The 16,627-nt window shown below is 38.0% G+C and overlaps 1 long non-coding RNA gene across 1 annotated transcript; it reads left to right on the top strand.

Annotated features, from left to right (window-relative positions):
• Positions 1–56: 56 nt before the first annotated feature.
• Positions 57–15,395, top strand: LOC145614828 (uncharacterized). The gene is made up of 8 exons (XR_014107172.1): positions 57–291; positions 465–628; positions 1,327–1,369; positions 4,694–4,885; positions 12,590–12,682; positions 12,771–12,882; positions 12,971–13,665; positions 13,769–15,395. It is a non-coding gene; the product is annotated as an uncharacterized LOC145614828 (long non-coding RNA).
• Positions 15,396–16,627: the final 1,232 nt, after the last annotated feature.

Genomic DNA, 16,627 nt, shown 5'->3' with positions numbered 1-16,627 from the left:
GTTTAGTTCCTAATTTCCTTGTCTGGTAAACAATTGTGTTGAGCTCAGTTATTTGCCTTTCCCTCCACACCATACACTCTTCCTCTTCCTTTTCCTTTTCCTTTTCCTTTTCATCAATCAAATTAGCTAATGAATCAATTATTATAGTTGATTGCCGGAATACAAGAAGTTGAATTGAAACAAGCTGATTAATTGAAGCAATTATTGAAATTATTTTCAATCCGGTCAACCGCAATCATCAATCTTCACTGTTGTTTTCTATCATCGAAATTTCAATTTTCTTCGATTTGGGTAAGATCATGTCTTCCCCTTTTGCTGATTTTTAAACTCAAATTGCATTAAACTTTTAATTTTGATTATTTATTGCCTTATTGGTATATCTTAGTTCTTTCTGTTCATAATTTACCCTTAAATGTTTTATTTATTTGAACTAATATGGGATGATTTTTTGGGGGGCGGGGTAGGTCGAACTTGGTTACTGGGTTGAGAAGATTATGCAATTTTGGATCAGAATGGTGGTGAATCTGTCATGACTCAAGTTTCTGAAATGAGTTCAACTGTTCAAGATGTCAAGTCACCAGAAAATGGCTTTCTTAAGTCACCTGCAAATAGAGTGATATCAAATTAGGTACAATTATGTCTTTCCTGGTGTATACTTCTCACTTCTCAATGCTAAAAATTTCATCTTATGGCTTTTGAAAAGCTTATGGATCAATCAGAACTTTGTTTGGTTATGGTCAATTGAAAAAAGACCCCTATTGACAATTTGGTAAAAAACAAAATACTCCGACGATAATATGGTAAAAAAAGTTGACTCCAAGTGACAATTTGGTAAAAAATTTATTCTCAGGCGACATTTAGACCAAAATACCTAATTTTTTTCCGACAAAGACTTCATATTTAATAATTCAATTCATTATTATATTTTTTAAAATTATTTTTGTCTGTCATTTCCTTTTATTTTGCTATATCCCGATATCTACTTTCAACCTCTTTTTTTAAGAAAATCAATGCTATGGGTAGGAAAATTACGTGAAAATTAGTATTTAAACAATAATTTTTCTTCAAATGGCTGATTCCAAAAAAAGGGGTTGCAGATTTAGGTAAGAAACCACGAAAAATGAACTAAATTAAACATTTACGAGTACTTTGTTAGAATATTTTGTATATTTTTTGTAAGAAAACCACGAAAAATGAACTAATCCAAAAAACCAAATTTTTGCTAGGGGTCTTTTTTTATTTACCAATTTGGTCAATTGGTCGTTTGGTTACTGCTTTCTTGACTACAATATACTTTCAGCCTTATTAATTTGTTTGAATGAGTAGGGAGATCGAGCAAATTCATGTGCAGGAAGTAATCGACCTACTGGTAATCTCCCCCTTCTCTCTTTTTTTTTGGTGATTTATTCTATGCTCATATTTTTATTCTTCTTCCTAGCAATGTTGTATCTTGTCTTTCGATCAAGAGCACTGCTGAAGTGCTGGTTTATTGCTGTGAATGGTGTCACGATTGATAGATTATTTTTAGTTCTATTTATTTAATTATAATTTAAATTTTGATGAAATTTGTGGTGGTAAATAGTTTATATATTGCTGCGAATAAATGGTTATCCGTTGATAATAATGTTCACATATTGCCTATGTGTCACGGTTCGAGAGTTTGAGCCCCGAAACGTGCGGCACGCTCTAGCCTTTTGGCGGCAAGAACACAAGCCTTATGCGGAAGAGGGGCTTTTGAGCACAAAGCAACACAAGCGAGACTTACAAGCGGGCAATAGAATCTCGGGCGATGGAGTGCGGGTGGTCAAGGCTTGTGACGGCCAATACTTCAAGGTGGGCACAAGCGGGTTCGAACCACGAGCCCTTAGCGCATCAAGTTGAGTCAGAGGGGGAGCTATTATGCAAGTATGACACAATATCTATAAAGGTCTAACAACAAACAAGCATAAAAGCAAGGCAACTCTTGGTTGAAGGATTTAATATTTCATTAATCATTCGCCCTCTAAAGCACTGACAATAACACAATAATGGGATCTATGGCCTAAAAAACATAAACTAAACACTAGGAAATCATCTAAAAGGCATATAATACATCAAAATTAACATTCCTCCCCCACTTAAGTTGTCGACGACCTCGTTGACTTACAAGGGTTACAACCAAAATTAGAAAATCCTAAACTATCTTGAGTCGAGGAGCTTGTCTCTGGTCGAACAACTTGTGGAGAGCTTCATCTCTGAATTTCCTCATCTCTCCTAGGAGCTAAATCTTGTAGTTTCTAATGGAGAGCTGCTTCCTCGGTCATATGTTGGGGACTGCTTCCTTCGTGGAGACTGTGGTGGCGAGCTTCAAGTTGTGGCTGGTGTCTATTAGGTGACCATTTTCTTTGTGATCTCTTGCATGTGACCAACGTTGTTTGCTTGACCACTGTGTGTTTCCTTTCTCTTGGGAGGTTCTACTTTGGTATCTCCGGGCTCGTCGCTCTCTACTTCAAGCAGTGGATCTGATTTTGGTTTTGGTAGGGGTGCATCTGGGATGTTGCCGATCATTGGGCTTCATCTCCCGCTTCTCAGGGTCTCTGGTGGGAGCTTGTTTCTTCGATGTCGCCTTCTTCTCTAACTCCATCACTCGCATTGCCGATAGGGTGAAACTCTTCTCTATGCTCGCACTCCCACCATTGGTGTGCGCCTTGAAAAAGTATGCATGTCAGCGACTTTATGTTTGCTGAAGACTTGTGAGGAGTTTTCGGAGTCGTGGGAGGGGATAGATGTAGATCTCTGGGCATCACCTACTCCACTTTTCCTATGATATGTATTGACGGTGTTGGACGATACTCGAGAGCCATTCTTCGAGATATTGGAGCGTGTTGACGTCCCACTTGAATCATTTTCAAATTGACGGTCCTTCCCGACTGAGTAGTCCATCAATCTCTCAATAGCACACATAACAGCAGCGAGGGTATTAATCTTCTACCTTAAAATCTCTCGCTGTGCCCATTCCTTTAACCCATTGACAAAGTTGAACACACGATCTTTCTCGTTCATGTCTATGATGTTCAACATTTTCGCTGAGTATTCCTTCACATAGTCACGAAGAGAGCCCTTTTGGCAGCACTCTTGCAACTTTATCCGAGCAACAAAGTTTGTGTTATCGGGGTAGAACTATTCCTTGAGTTCCTCTTTGAACTCCGTCCATGTATCAATCTTTATCATTCTTGCTTCAATGTCTGCGTGCTTGGTGCGCCACCAAAGCTTAGCATCTTTGGACAAGTACATGATAGCGGTATCCACCTTCTGATTGTCACTGAATTGACATATTCGGAAGTACTGCTCCATGTCGAAGAAGAAGTTGTCAACTTCTTTTGCGTCTCTAGCGTCACTATAGTCGCGAGGTTTGGGCGGTTTGATCTTCACCGCACCTACCCCCATTGCATCTCTGCCAACAACGCGCATTAGGGTAGCACATTTCTCAAGTGCTTCATCAGCTTGTCCTTGAACAAATTACAATTGTTCATGGAGAGCATCTCTATCCCCCATCAATGTTACAATTTGTTCGGCTTACTCGTGTACAATAACTTGGAGTTCGAACCATTTGTCCGCCTTCTCCTCGAGCCAAGCGAGCCTTTCTTCTACGAATTTCGTCTTCGTGAAGCCCTCCTTGCCTACACGGGTTGCTTGCGACGATGTTTGAACCTGGCTCTGATACCAACTGTCACGGTTCAGGAGTTTGGGCCCTGAAACGTGCGGCGCGCTCTAGCCTTTTGGCGGCAAGAACGCAAGCCTTGTGCGAAAGAGGGGCTTGTGAGCACAAAGCAACACAAGCGGACAATGGAATCTCAGGAGCACTTACGTCTATTTGGGCGACGGAGTGCGGGTGGTCGGGGCTTGAGACGGCCGATACTTTAAGGCGGGCACAAGCAGATCCGAACCACGAGCCCTTAGCGCATCAAGTTAGGTTGGAGGGGGAACTATTATGCAAGTAAGGCACAATATCTATAAAGGTCTAACAACAAACAACCATAAAAGCAAGGCAACACTTGGTAGAAGGCTTTAAGATTTCATTAATCACTCGCTCTCTAAAGAACTTTATGTAGTACATGCATAGAATCCCTAGTGAACGTTGCACTGACAAGTAACACAATAATGGGACCTATGGCCTAGAAAACATAAACTAAACACTAGGAAAGCATCTAATACATCAAAGTGAGTTAGATTCTAACACTATGTTACTCGGACTCGGGTACCCATGGCCTACAACCCGACACGGCTACACAGATATGTGTCTAAGTGTCTGACTCAACTATTTTGTGAAAATTTTTTATGATTTCTTGTATAATTTTGAAAATGATCCTAGGATTAATTATGAGTCATTTTCTTAGTGTCCATTGGAGCTCATCGATTTAGTGGTTTTGACTTTTGAATAGGTATTTTTATGGACATAAAAACACTGTTTAAGAGCTTTTCATGAAGTTTGATGAATATATCTATTTTACTTGACTTGAATTTTTGGTTTTTGAAATTGGTTCATCTCTCTCTTCTTCCCAAATGTTTCATATTAAGCTATATTATGATGCACCTGATTCATAGTTTAACCTTATGAGTTACAGATGAGTAGATAGCAACTCACATACACTTTCAATTCTTCCATGCATTGGCTACCTTTTTCTTTGAGCCTTACTATATTTTCTATTTGCAGGCTTACCTCTACATATGTCAAGCCACCATTCACTTCAGATTCTGGTGCTTGTCTGTCAGTGTTATGGTTGGAGTGCAGCATGATACTGAAAAGAGAATCAATTGTATAACAATGAAGTTTCAATTGCCTTCTTGTGTTGTATCTTCAGATCTGACAGCAAATCATGGAACACTGGACATCCTTGCTAACAAGGTAACACTTTTATATTATTTCAGCAATCAGTGTAAAGTATATCTATACTGTTTAGCTTCAAATAAATGGCTTCAAATAAGTGCAAAGGAGGTTACTAATACTATACTAGGGTGAATGTGGTAAGATAGTCTTTAAAGGCAATCTTTTGATAATATAATATCATGTCAATGGTTTTATTTTGCAATGCAGCTGACATCAGGCTTATTACTGTGAGATTAATTTAGGATTAATTTAGGCTTATTACAGGAAGTTTCCAGATTGGAAGTTGAGATCAAAAGTATAAGGGATAAGTAACAGATTGAAATGAATTTTTTTATTACTGTGAGATTAATTTAGGATCTATACTTATTGTGCATCTGCTTCTGCGATAGTGGATCTTGTCCTGAATTTTAACCTTTATTCCTTTGGGAACTGTTACTTATGCTCTTCAGTTTGAGATGGAGCAGCTTGCAAAAGTGAGTTTCTGGTTTCCTAGCCAAGATATTGCGTGTAGGGGATTGACCAAAAAACATTCATTAATAATTAATTTACTTTCTCGAGAACAAGAATTCGACAAGGAGCTTGAATTTCTTGTGCTTTCCTGCGACGACCTTTGGGATGCTGTCCCAAATGAGATATTCTTTGGACAATTAATCTGCTATATGCTTATATTTTGACATATTCCAAAATAAATTTGAGATTTATTGAACATTAAAGCTAGACTACTTTTAAGTATATTATGTTGGATGTGTTCTGTTTGAGCAGGATCTGCTAGGTAAAAGAGTAATATTCTTGGTTCTTTTAGTGATTTTATTTTCTACTTGAAGAGGATATTCTCTCTATATATATGGCCTATTTACCTGTTATTTATCTTTATTCCCATAGTCTTGTCATTATCCATTATCTCACTTATGTGCTGTGTCTTTTTTTTTTTTTTTTTTTTTTTTTGGCATCAGATTGTATTCAATGTTTTCTATCAATTAGCTTGAGTACTTTGTGCTTTGTCGACTCGAATGAACAATACAAGAGGGGGGTAAATTGTATTGTAGAGGAACTAGGGTAATTTTTGCGGAATTCTTAAAGAAACTTAAACAAAACTTTAAAGTGCAAAGAGAGATTTTACGTGGAAAACTTCTGGGCCCTAATCAAGGAAAAAAACCACGACCACAAGGGATTTTAAACTCAACTCTTAATAATAATAGGGCAAACAACCTATTACAAATTAAGACTCTAAACTCAAGTTCCTCAACGAACTCAAGTCCTCTTCTGATCCCTCAACCAGTTAAACTCTCTAAACTTTCTCTTTTTCTTGCTTCACTCAAAGCAATAAACACTCTAGAGTTTACCCAAACTCTATCCCAGTACAACTCAAGATTAAACTCTAAAATGCTAAGTACAAAGACACTCAAGGACTTAAGTGGATTATGACTCTTTTCGAAAGCTAAAAGATTGTAATGCTCAAGTGTATTAACCAAGTATATTTATAAGAGGAGAAGGAAGTTAAAAACTGCCGTTTGCCTTAACACTAAGCCACACCTTCAATGAAACTAGGAAGTGCCATTCGTGGGAGCTTCGGCAGCAAACTAAACGATTTACCGGGAAGTGGTTTTACTGGCTTCCTAATTTTTCTCAACCTCTTTTGACAAAGTAAAACACACGTTGAAGATATTTTTCCAAAACAGATTTTCCAAAGAATAAGATAAAATCAAAACAGAAAATCAATTTAACAAAAAGATATTTTAACTTAAGAGAAATTTTCGAGAATAATTAAGTTAAAATATGGAAAATAAAATCTTTACCAAATAAAATTAAATCCACTTAAATCATATCAATTATCATTGTACTTAACATAAATACAAGAACCCTAAAATAAAGATAAAATACATTAGACTCCTTGAAACTCTGTGAAGCTTGACTTCTGATTGTCTTCTTTATCCTTCCATAGCTTATCATTAGACCTTGACTTCTGATTCATTTCCTCACTCAAGGAACTTGACTTCTGATTGTCTTCTTAATCCTTCCATAGCTTATCATTAAACCTTGTTCCATGCTCCATTCTTACTCTAGAATTTCGTCGCATAAACCTGTCATCAATCAGCTAAAAACGAAAGTTAAAACTTATATGGGTTTGCTTAGGTTCCTTGAGTCATCATCAAAACTTAAGGTCAACATGCTTGCTTTGTGGTCAGGAATTCAGGATGTTGTTTCAAGTGGTTCGCCTGGCCAAATGAATAACTCGAAACAACTACTAGGTGTTTTGGCCAAAATCTGCTCGCTAAATTCGACCAGGTTCAATATGACAACAACTAGATTAATAAGGTTATGAATGATAGCGTAGGTTCAAAGAATGGGGGTGAATAACCTACGAAAGATGAACAAAGGGGAAGGGGAAGAAGAGACCCAAGATGATGACGCAGAAACCCCTATAAATAAGGGTAAAAACTGCGGGTGGCGTTGAGTCCACCAATCCACTATAATGCGAGCATAAAGCCTATAATTACAATTTACAAGTACAATGTGAATCGGATGCATATAAAATACAATGTAGACAAATACAAATAAATGGAGGGCATGCCATTCGTTGTATAGTATTACATACGGCAGAGATTGATTTGATGGAATATTGTGTATAGGAGTTTTATCTTTGTGATGGTGTAGAGTAGATTATAATATAGTAGAATAGTTGTAGCATTTGTGGTGGAGTAAACTATAGTAGTTTTACTCCTTGGAATAAGGATACGAAAGGCTAAGAGGATATTTGTAGAGGGTAGGCTTCTTATTTAGGATTAGAATATAGTAGTTGGTTAGAAATCTCTTAGTGGAAAATCTATGTGTAAGCATGGCCTGGAAATATAGTTATGAGGAAATAATATGCAGTGCACTTTTAGGGAAATGGTATATGTATGAATTGGATTTCTTCACGGGAGGAGGACCATTATATTTATAGAGCTTGCGGAAGTATATGGTAGACGGTTGGAGAATAGTGGGAGTGTTTTCCACGAAAGTAGGAGAAGTAGTTTGGTTCTTTGATTTGGTCTTCGACGAATGTGGACTGGTTTGTGGTGTTGATACAATTAATATTTCCAATTGACTTATTCTTGTTGGCAATATCTCCTCCTTGATCGTAGGAAAACTTGTAACAGCTTTGACCCATTCCTTAGGATACTCCTTATAAATATCTTTGTTTGATTTCGTTTAATATCTGGAACCAGTTAGCTGACTACGTAGCAATCTATAACCTGCAATCTAGCAATTTGTGACCTGCGATCTGAACCTGTAGTAAAAATTTAGGCACAAAAGTTTGCCCCCAGCTTGTCTCTTGGATGTACCTGTTGCATCTATGAGGCAAGCTTAATGATTTCGAAAGATAAACTTAGACGGAAAGATAAAAATTTTCCCGAGATAATTCTTTAGATTCGAAAAGTCACGACAGTTTCTTGGTATTAACACGTTGATCTTGGCTTTTGAACTTATGCTTTACTTTGCTCATGAGGGCAAAGGTTTTTATTCGTTAGTTTTTTTTTGAACATTCGATGCTAGGTTCTTTGGAATAGACTTTGATTTTACTTTCGTTGTTCTGCGATTGTGCTTTTGCTTTGAATATCTTTGGTATCTGGCGCATTGGCCCTTAGTACGTTTGTAACTTCGGATGTCATTGATATATGGCGCATTGGCCCTTGGTTCATTCGTAGCTTAGGATGACTTTAAATTGGTACTGATTTGACGGAAATATACAACCAAATTAAAACAACAAACATAAATATTGTATATTTTTTTATTAGAAAATAACTTAAAAAGAAGATGGATGCAACCGGGGAATAACTCAAAATTAGTAAACAGGTTAGAAACAGTGCGAAGCTAACTTGAAAATAACTTAGAAATAATTTAAAGAAAACTTAGAAGAAACCTGGAGACAACCTAGAAGGTTCTTAGAAATGGCAAGTTTTTAGATGTGCCACATTCCAGCTTCCAGGTACTAGCTTGCCTTCTGGCATAGCTAACCTGTACGCGGTTTGTCAACCTGGTATGGACCTTCCTAGGTTGCCAAAGAAGCACAAGGATATCTGGTTAACTCGTAATACAACCTAGATTGATAAATGAGGCCTTGGCGGAATGCTTCTATGGCAGTTGAATGATTGCAGTTCTTGATGTTGACCATCTCTTTGTTAAACCTGCTCCAATATTCTCTGGTTGTCTCATTCTGGTTCTGGACGACGCGGTACAGGTCACTGCTCTGCCTCTCCTGCTCCATGTTAGCTGCAAATTTTTGATAGAACCTGTATGCCAAGCTATAGAAGCTGCTGATAGATCCCGGCTTCAAGTTGGTTAGCCACTCAGATAGAGTAGCGCCAAAGGACTTGCACATGGTTGGCTCAATAAGCTCCCACGGGATTGATAGCTGCCACAACCTCTGCTTGTACTGGGCTACATGATCTCTTGAGGGTCAGTGGTCCCATCGTACAGCTTGGGGAATACGGGAATGTTCAGCTTTTTGGGAATATGAACTCGCGCTATCTCCTCCATAAAGGGAGACTCATTAAATCCATCGGGAGATTCATAAGCTACAGGCTTCGGCACACCTGGTAGCCGACTCAAAGGCTTCATCATTTTCCAGCTTTGGGCTTTAAGAACAGCTACTCTCTTCAGGCTTCTAAGGATTACTATCTTCTCCTTAAGATTCATCGGATGAAATCAGGGAGAATTGAGGGATATCCTTAGTTCTGACCCGCTTCTTTTTGTTGCTCTTGACGGATTCGAGCTCCTTGGTTAGCTTCTCCAAGGATGCTTGAGATTTGGGCTGGAACTTTTCCAAGGTTGCTTGAGACTCGGCCTGGAGCTTTTGATTCTGCTTCCTAGAGGCTCTCAATTCTTCTCGCAATTGCTCGACTAGTTCGTTCATATTGGGGTTGTGATTGGGACTTCCAACCATAGCAAATTACGAACAAATTTATCTAACTGTGTCCCCACAGACGGCATCAAACTGTTTTGGTCGCTAGATTTGACCAGGTTCAACATGACAACAGCTAGATTAATAAGGTTATGAATGATAGCGTAGGTTCAAAGAATGGGGGTGAATAACCTACGAAAGATGAACAAAGGGGAAGGGGAAGAAGAGACCCAAGATGATGACGCAGAAACCCCCATAAATAAGGGTAAAAACTGCGGGTGGCGTTGAGTCCACCAATCCACTATAATACGGGCATAAAGCCTATAATTACAATTTACAAGTACAATGTGAATCGGATGCATATAAAATACAATGTAGACAAATACAAATAAATGGAGGGCAGGTCATTCGTTGTATAGTAGTACATACGGCAGAGATTAATTTGATGGAATATTGTGTATAGGAGTTTTATCTTTGTGATGGTGTAGAGTAGATTATAATATAGTAGAATAGTTGTAGCATTTGCATGTGGTGGAGTAAACTATACTCCCTCCGTTCCCTAATGTTTTTTACGTTTGGAATTATGCGCGGTAATTAAGAAATTGTGTAAAGTTGAGGTATATTGGAATATTTCAATAATTGAAAGGACAAATTTATTGAAAAATACAATGTTGAGCATGTGGGGTGGAGAAATTAGAGGAGAGAGAAGAGAGAAAGTGATAATAAGTGTTGAAAAACTAATAAAATAATACAAAAAGTACAATAGCACATGGAAAAGTAAGGACTTTTGAGTAAAAAAATTGTAAAACAAGGGTAATTTAGTCCAAAATTTATGACCAAAATAGGAAATATACTAAATGTAAAGAATAAAAAGGAACACCCTAAATGGAAACGTAAAAAACATTTAGGAACGGAGGGAGTAGTAGTTTTACACTTTTACTCCTTGGAATAAGGATACGAAAGGCTAAGAGGATATTTGTAGAGGGTAGGCTTCTTATTTAGCATTAGAATATAGTAGTTGGTTAGGAAATCTCTTAGTGAAAAATTTATGTGTAAGCATGGCCCGGAAATATAGTTATGAGGAAATAATATGCAGTGCACTTTTAGGGAAATGGTATATGTATGAATTGGATTTCTTCACAGGAGGAGGACCATTATATTTATAGAGCTTGCGGAAGTATATGGTAGACGGTTGGAGAATAGTGGGAGTGTTTTCCATGAATGTAGGAGAAGTAGTTTGGTTCTTTGATTTGGTCTTCGACGAATGTGGACTGGTTTGTGGTGTTGATGCAATTAATTGTAATGAACTGACTTAGGGGAGGGTATTATGGGTAGTTTAGTATGTTAGTAATTATCAAATGTAATATGGGAAATATGGGAAGTCTAGTATTATTAGGTTAGTAGTTGTTAGCCTTAGTATAAATAGGGAAAGGAGAGAAAGAAGAGGTAGGCAGAATTTTGGAGTAGTTTCTTAGGAGAGTTGTGACCTAAAGTCACTATTGGAGCTTTGTAGGCTAAACCTACTACTATCGTTGTAAAACCATTAATTTGTTTGATCAAATTTCTGAGTTTTCCCCTTCGTTGTACTGTTATTACACCGAGTAATATCAGTTTATTGCAGAGAGTTTATTTTCAGAAATTTTAGGATGAATTTTCTATGCATTCATACATAGAAATGTTAAGCATGACATTCTTATTCTTTATGCGCTATGGTTGATTTCTCATTCAGCGGCTTGTAACTACTTTCAATTTAGATAAAGTATTGATTAGGCTTGCTGGCTTTTTACAAAGTACCATCTGGTTATTTGATGAATTAGTGAATTGATTTACACAAAGTCTTATATGTGGCTGGCCACACCGTGTGGCCAGCCACTATAGGGGGTTACTTCACTAGTGAAATGGCGATTACTTGGTCAGTGTTAAAGGGGTTACTTCATCATTATTATAGAGTTACTCGGGTTGTGTTATAGAGTTACTCCGTCAGTGTTATATGGGGTTACTTTAAATGGCCACACGGTGTGGCCAGCCGCACACAAGACGTGCTGATTAATTTAATGAATTAGTGAGTTGGTTATTTATTTATTGAGTTATACAAGTTATTAATTTGCTTTCAGTTTCTGGGCTGACTAAGATAATGAAGAAACTGTTTTTGACCTGCATTCCCCAAATTTCATGTCAATTAATCTTTGATTTTTGAATCTTTTTTCCCTTTCTTTCAATTAGTATGCGTTAATCTTTGAAGTTTGATTTTGAAATTGTGGGATTATTTGATGTGCTATTTGGGTGGAGTAATTGAGGCTAGACAGAAGGGTGATAAGGAAAATAAATTAAATTAAGAGATGGGATTTCAAGATCTCCAGTAGGATTGGCATATTGACCCTACTTATATCCTCTTACTTGATATCAGCTTGCTATCAAACATTTTACACATTAATCATGCCAACGACCCTCATAAAATCAGTTTCTTTACCTTAAAAATGAGTCAAATGACCATCTTGTGAAAATATTCAGGAAACATCAAGTGTACAAGCATAAAGAGTTGATGATTTTTTTTTTTTTTTTTTTTTTTTTGGTGCATATTTTTCTATGTGGGTAGTAGATATTTCACCTGTTTAATAGTTAATCCTTGTTAAGGAAAATCTTGAAATTTATTGTGTATTTGATGATGTACAACTATAGTGTTTGATTATTAGATGATTTATTAGCTAGGAATACTTTTCACCTGTTGATTGATTAAAACAGTCCATTTTCATGAGAAATGAATGCATAGGATTTTTTAGAAGTCTTTAACACTTCATACTGCTGGATGCTATTATTGATACTATATGGTTAAACAGGCATTACTCAAATATTTATGGAAGGAGAAAATCACTGGCAGTGGGGCTTCATAAGTCCATACAGACAGGACAAGGTTTTTGAGGTTGCAACAGGTAATTCATTCACAATAACTTTTATTCTTATGAAAGAAGGAACTGCATGAACTATCTTTTCCTGATGGTAGTAATATGTTTTCACCAGGCATCGGCAACATGGATCCTCTTGATGAAGACCAGGATGCCCCCTCATCCAATTGCCGGGGAGGCTATCAGTTACCAAGATTCAGCAAGTGGTTAACCTCGTCAGGCCGATGGTAAGGATCCTCTCTTCCATCTTTGTGTTAATCTTTCAAAAGAATATTGTTTGAATGTCATTTCTTTGTGTAATGCTACATGTTCCAGGGAATAAAGCTCGATATGTGGTTAAATTCAAAGGTTGGAGCATGTAATCTGAGGAGGACCAATGTTGACACTTGACAGTCTCAAAATTATTGCTGATGCAGCACATGCTGATGATGATAATTACCAAATCACTCCTCTCAAAGCTGCTGAGATTTATATTAGTATTAACCATCCCGATGATTCTGACTCTTTGTTTTTGTCAAAAACACTTGAAGATAATCGAGGTAACAGTAGTTATATGCCCAGAGTGACAGAGATAGTAATCGTGTTGGTGATGGTGTAACATCTGGGGAGTTAAGCTTATATTGCCGTGAACCTCAGGGAAAGATACAGGGTCCATTTCTCGCTGTTGACATCATCTCATGGTTTGAACAAGGATTTTTCGGCCTTGACTTACCAGTTCGCTTGGCAGATGCTCCAGAACATGCCCCTTTTCACGAGTTGTGTGATGTAATGCCGCATTTGAATGCTCAAGAAGGGTTTGGTATCTGTTCAGATTTAAGTTCTGAGATTGATAACCCTGGAGAGTCCACACCCACCTCAGAGTTAAATGATTTGTCCGTTTTAGATAACCAAACTTGGCGGTTGTCAGAGTTGGACAATCACTCAAATCAACCAGCTCACCCTCGGATATTAGCACCACATGATTTTTTCTAAAGAAAAAGGTTTCCATGACTTTTCTGCTCAACATGAAGGTATTGTTTTAAGAATTGCCTTGTTGTGTTTCATTGTTTATCACGTGTTTGTTAGTGGATGTGAATTTGTACTGTTAACACCTTCTTTTTTGTTGTGCTGCAGATATTGTATTTCCTGGAAGACCTGGGACTGCTGGGAGTGGCGGTAACCCTATTGGGAGACGTTTGAGAAGTGCTGGTGGGCCTGTGACAAATCATGTTGGGTATCATACACATCCAAATGAAGCAAAAGAAACTGTCATGTAGGTTCAGAAAGATGAAGATGATAAGCTGTACCCTTTGAGGCTTGAAGGGTGGTCTCAACTTGAAGGTAATTCAAACAGGCAAGCCCAATCTTTGAAGCTTCGAGTATGCCCTCTACCATGCAAATTCTTAGCTACACACTTGTGTAGCTTAGCTAGCTGCACCACTGCATCTATATATTAACATATAGTATTCTAAAAATGAACATGCGTTTTTTATCCCCTTTTTATATCTTAACTCTCTCTCTTCTTCTTTCTTACCTCTATTAATTTTCTCTCTCCTTTGTATTCTACTCAATTTGAAATTTTCTCTCTCCTCTTTTTTTCTCCTTTTTTAAAAGTTAACTAGTGAGTGACCCCGGGCGTTGCCCCGAGTTGCTACTGTTGTAGACGTACAATCAATAAATTTTTTAGAAGTTTTTTCAAAACTGCAATTGTCATTGTCAAACTAAAATTGAGTTATTCTTTAAATATAGTTTTTTTATTTTATAATTGAACCTTGTGGTTTGCACTTATATGAATTTTTTTCTATACAAATAACATAGTTGATATTGGCTTAGATGGTTAAATAGTAATATGTGTAATAAGAGGTTTAGGAACGCTTTTTAATATGCGAAGTACGAAGTAGGGAATAAAGAGTGAAGTAGAAAATAAATATGTGTTTTTTTTTTGTAATAATTACACCACATGGTTTTAAGTTATATTTATTTCTTTTTCATAATTATAACGTGTTTGATAATTAGCTTAGATGACTAAAGAGTCAATTTTGTTGTAAGTGGTTTGGGGTTCAAATCCTCTTATCATCATTTTTTTTATTTAGTGATGGTGTGGTATGTGGAGATGTTGGGTAGGTGACATGGCGCCGTCAAATGTTTGTGAAGTGACGTGGCGTCATGAATTGTTGGTGAAGTGACGTGGCGTAATTTGGAAGAGGCTACGTGGCGCATAGACGTTTTTATAAACGCCTTTTAATATATTAGTATAGATTTCTTTTTTACCTCACTTTCTTTCAATCTTTATAGTTCTTTGTCCTGATTTGGATATTCTCTAATTCATCACCATTGTAGCATTCTCCATCATCATTATCATTTTGTCACAATCGTGAAATTTGAGGTAATTTTGAGTTTCTTTTTTTTATACACAGTATATATAATAAATATGTGAATGTGCTAGAGATCCTAGTGGTGTTTACTTACGCAAGGAAGAAGCGGGCCAAGGGAAGTAAATCCAATTAACAATGCAGTTGCAGAATAGTCAAGAGCTTTCATTATTCTGTTAGAGAAAGTTTGTTATAGAGAGAGAAGAATATTTAAGCAAAGGATTAGCTGGCTAAGTTTATTTAAGGGGGGAAGAATCTATTGTAATAATCATGCTATAATTATTGTTAAGCTTTGCTTAGTTTTGGAGAGCTCCTTTCCTCTCGAAAGAAAGGTGTATTGACTGAATTTGCTAATCTTCAATACAATCTATCCTTCTTCTTCCTCTAAATTCTGTTGTTAGTCTCTGAGTTTGCTTACAGGTCTGGTTAATTCCTAGCAAAATGGTATCACGGCAACCACGATCTTCGCCGGTGTAGACAATGGCTCGCCTTACCCATGCTCAACGTCTTGACTTACTGGAGCAAGAAATAGTAAAGTTCCTAACCGTGTTGCTCAGGAGATCTCATCGGCATTAGCGGCTTTCAAAACTGATTTCAGTGCTCAGCTCACTGCTAGGGAGGAGAAAACTCGATCTGATCCCAAATCATTAGCAGTACATGGATCGCCGTTTCAGTGGGATAACTCTTTCGCTGGTGCGTAACCCCACATGCCGTTTGGTGATGGTGGCGATCAAGGAGAGCAATCGAACTGGCGGTTGCAGAAGCTTGATTTGCCTATGTTTGATTGCACGAACCCAGATGGTTGGATCCTATCGGTTGAGTGCTGAAGATCAATTGGAGACGGCGGTTGTCGCGCTTGATGGCGACGCCTTGCTCTAGGCATCAAAATTGATTCTCCGGCGCTTTTGAACCACCGCCACCGGTACGCTACACGAGCAATGGCTAGCTCAACAGGCACGGTGGTCGACTATCAACGGCGATTCATTGAGCTTCTCGCTCCGATTAATGAACATGGTGTTGCAGAGGAGATCTCAAAGGGTTAGTATATTAATGGGTTAAAAGATGATATCAAGGTGGAGGTTTGGATCCTTGACCCGATTTTCTTGGATCATGCCATGGATCTTTCCATGAGGATTGAGGAAAAGTTGCGTTTGGGCCCAAGGGCCAAATCTGTTGGACACATGCCAAATTGGCGAACCCCCACTCCGTCTTTTCGTTCCAACCCACATAGCCAAACCCAGATTTCCACGAACCTAAACACAAACCAACCCATCTCCACCTCATCCACCCACCAACCAAACACCACCCGAAACACTCACCCTTACCAGAAAAACACTGGAGAGATAAGGCGGTTGTCGGAAATCGAACTCCAACAAAAACGCGAGCAGGGTTTGTGTTTTCGCTGTGATGAAAAATGGAACCTCAACCACCGTTGTCACCGGCGTGGGTTGAGTGTTCTGCTCACTGCGGTTGAGGACGACGGCGATTTCGATGCTGGCGATCTCAAGGTGGTGGAGACGCAACCTCTTCTGGGTAATTCCGATTCTCCGGCGGGGGACACCACTCCAAGTGTTTCTCTGAGCTCGATAATGGGGATTACCACTCCGAAAACCATGCGGAT

This window comes from Chenopodium album, chromosome 25 (genome assembly GCF_948465745.1).
Source record: "Chenopodium album chromosome 25, dcCheAlbu1.1, whole genome shotgun sequence".
Classification (NCBI taxonomy): domain Eukaryota; kingdom Viridiplantae; phylum Streptophyta; class Magnoliopsida; order Caryophyllales; family Amaranthaceae; genus Chenopodium; species Chenopodium album.
The sequence above is the reverse complement of the archived record's forward strand: the minus strand, read 5'-3'. Positions and strand labels throughout refer to the sequence as shown.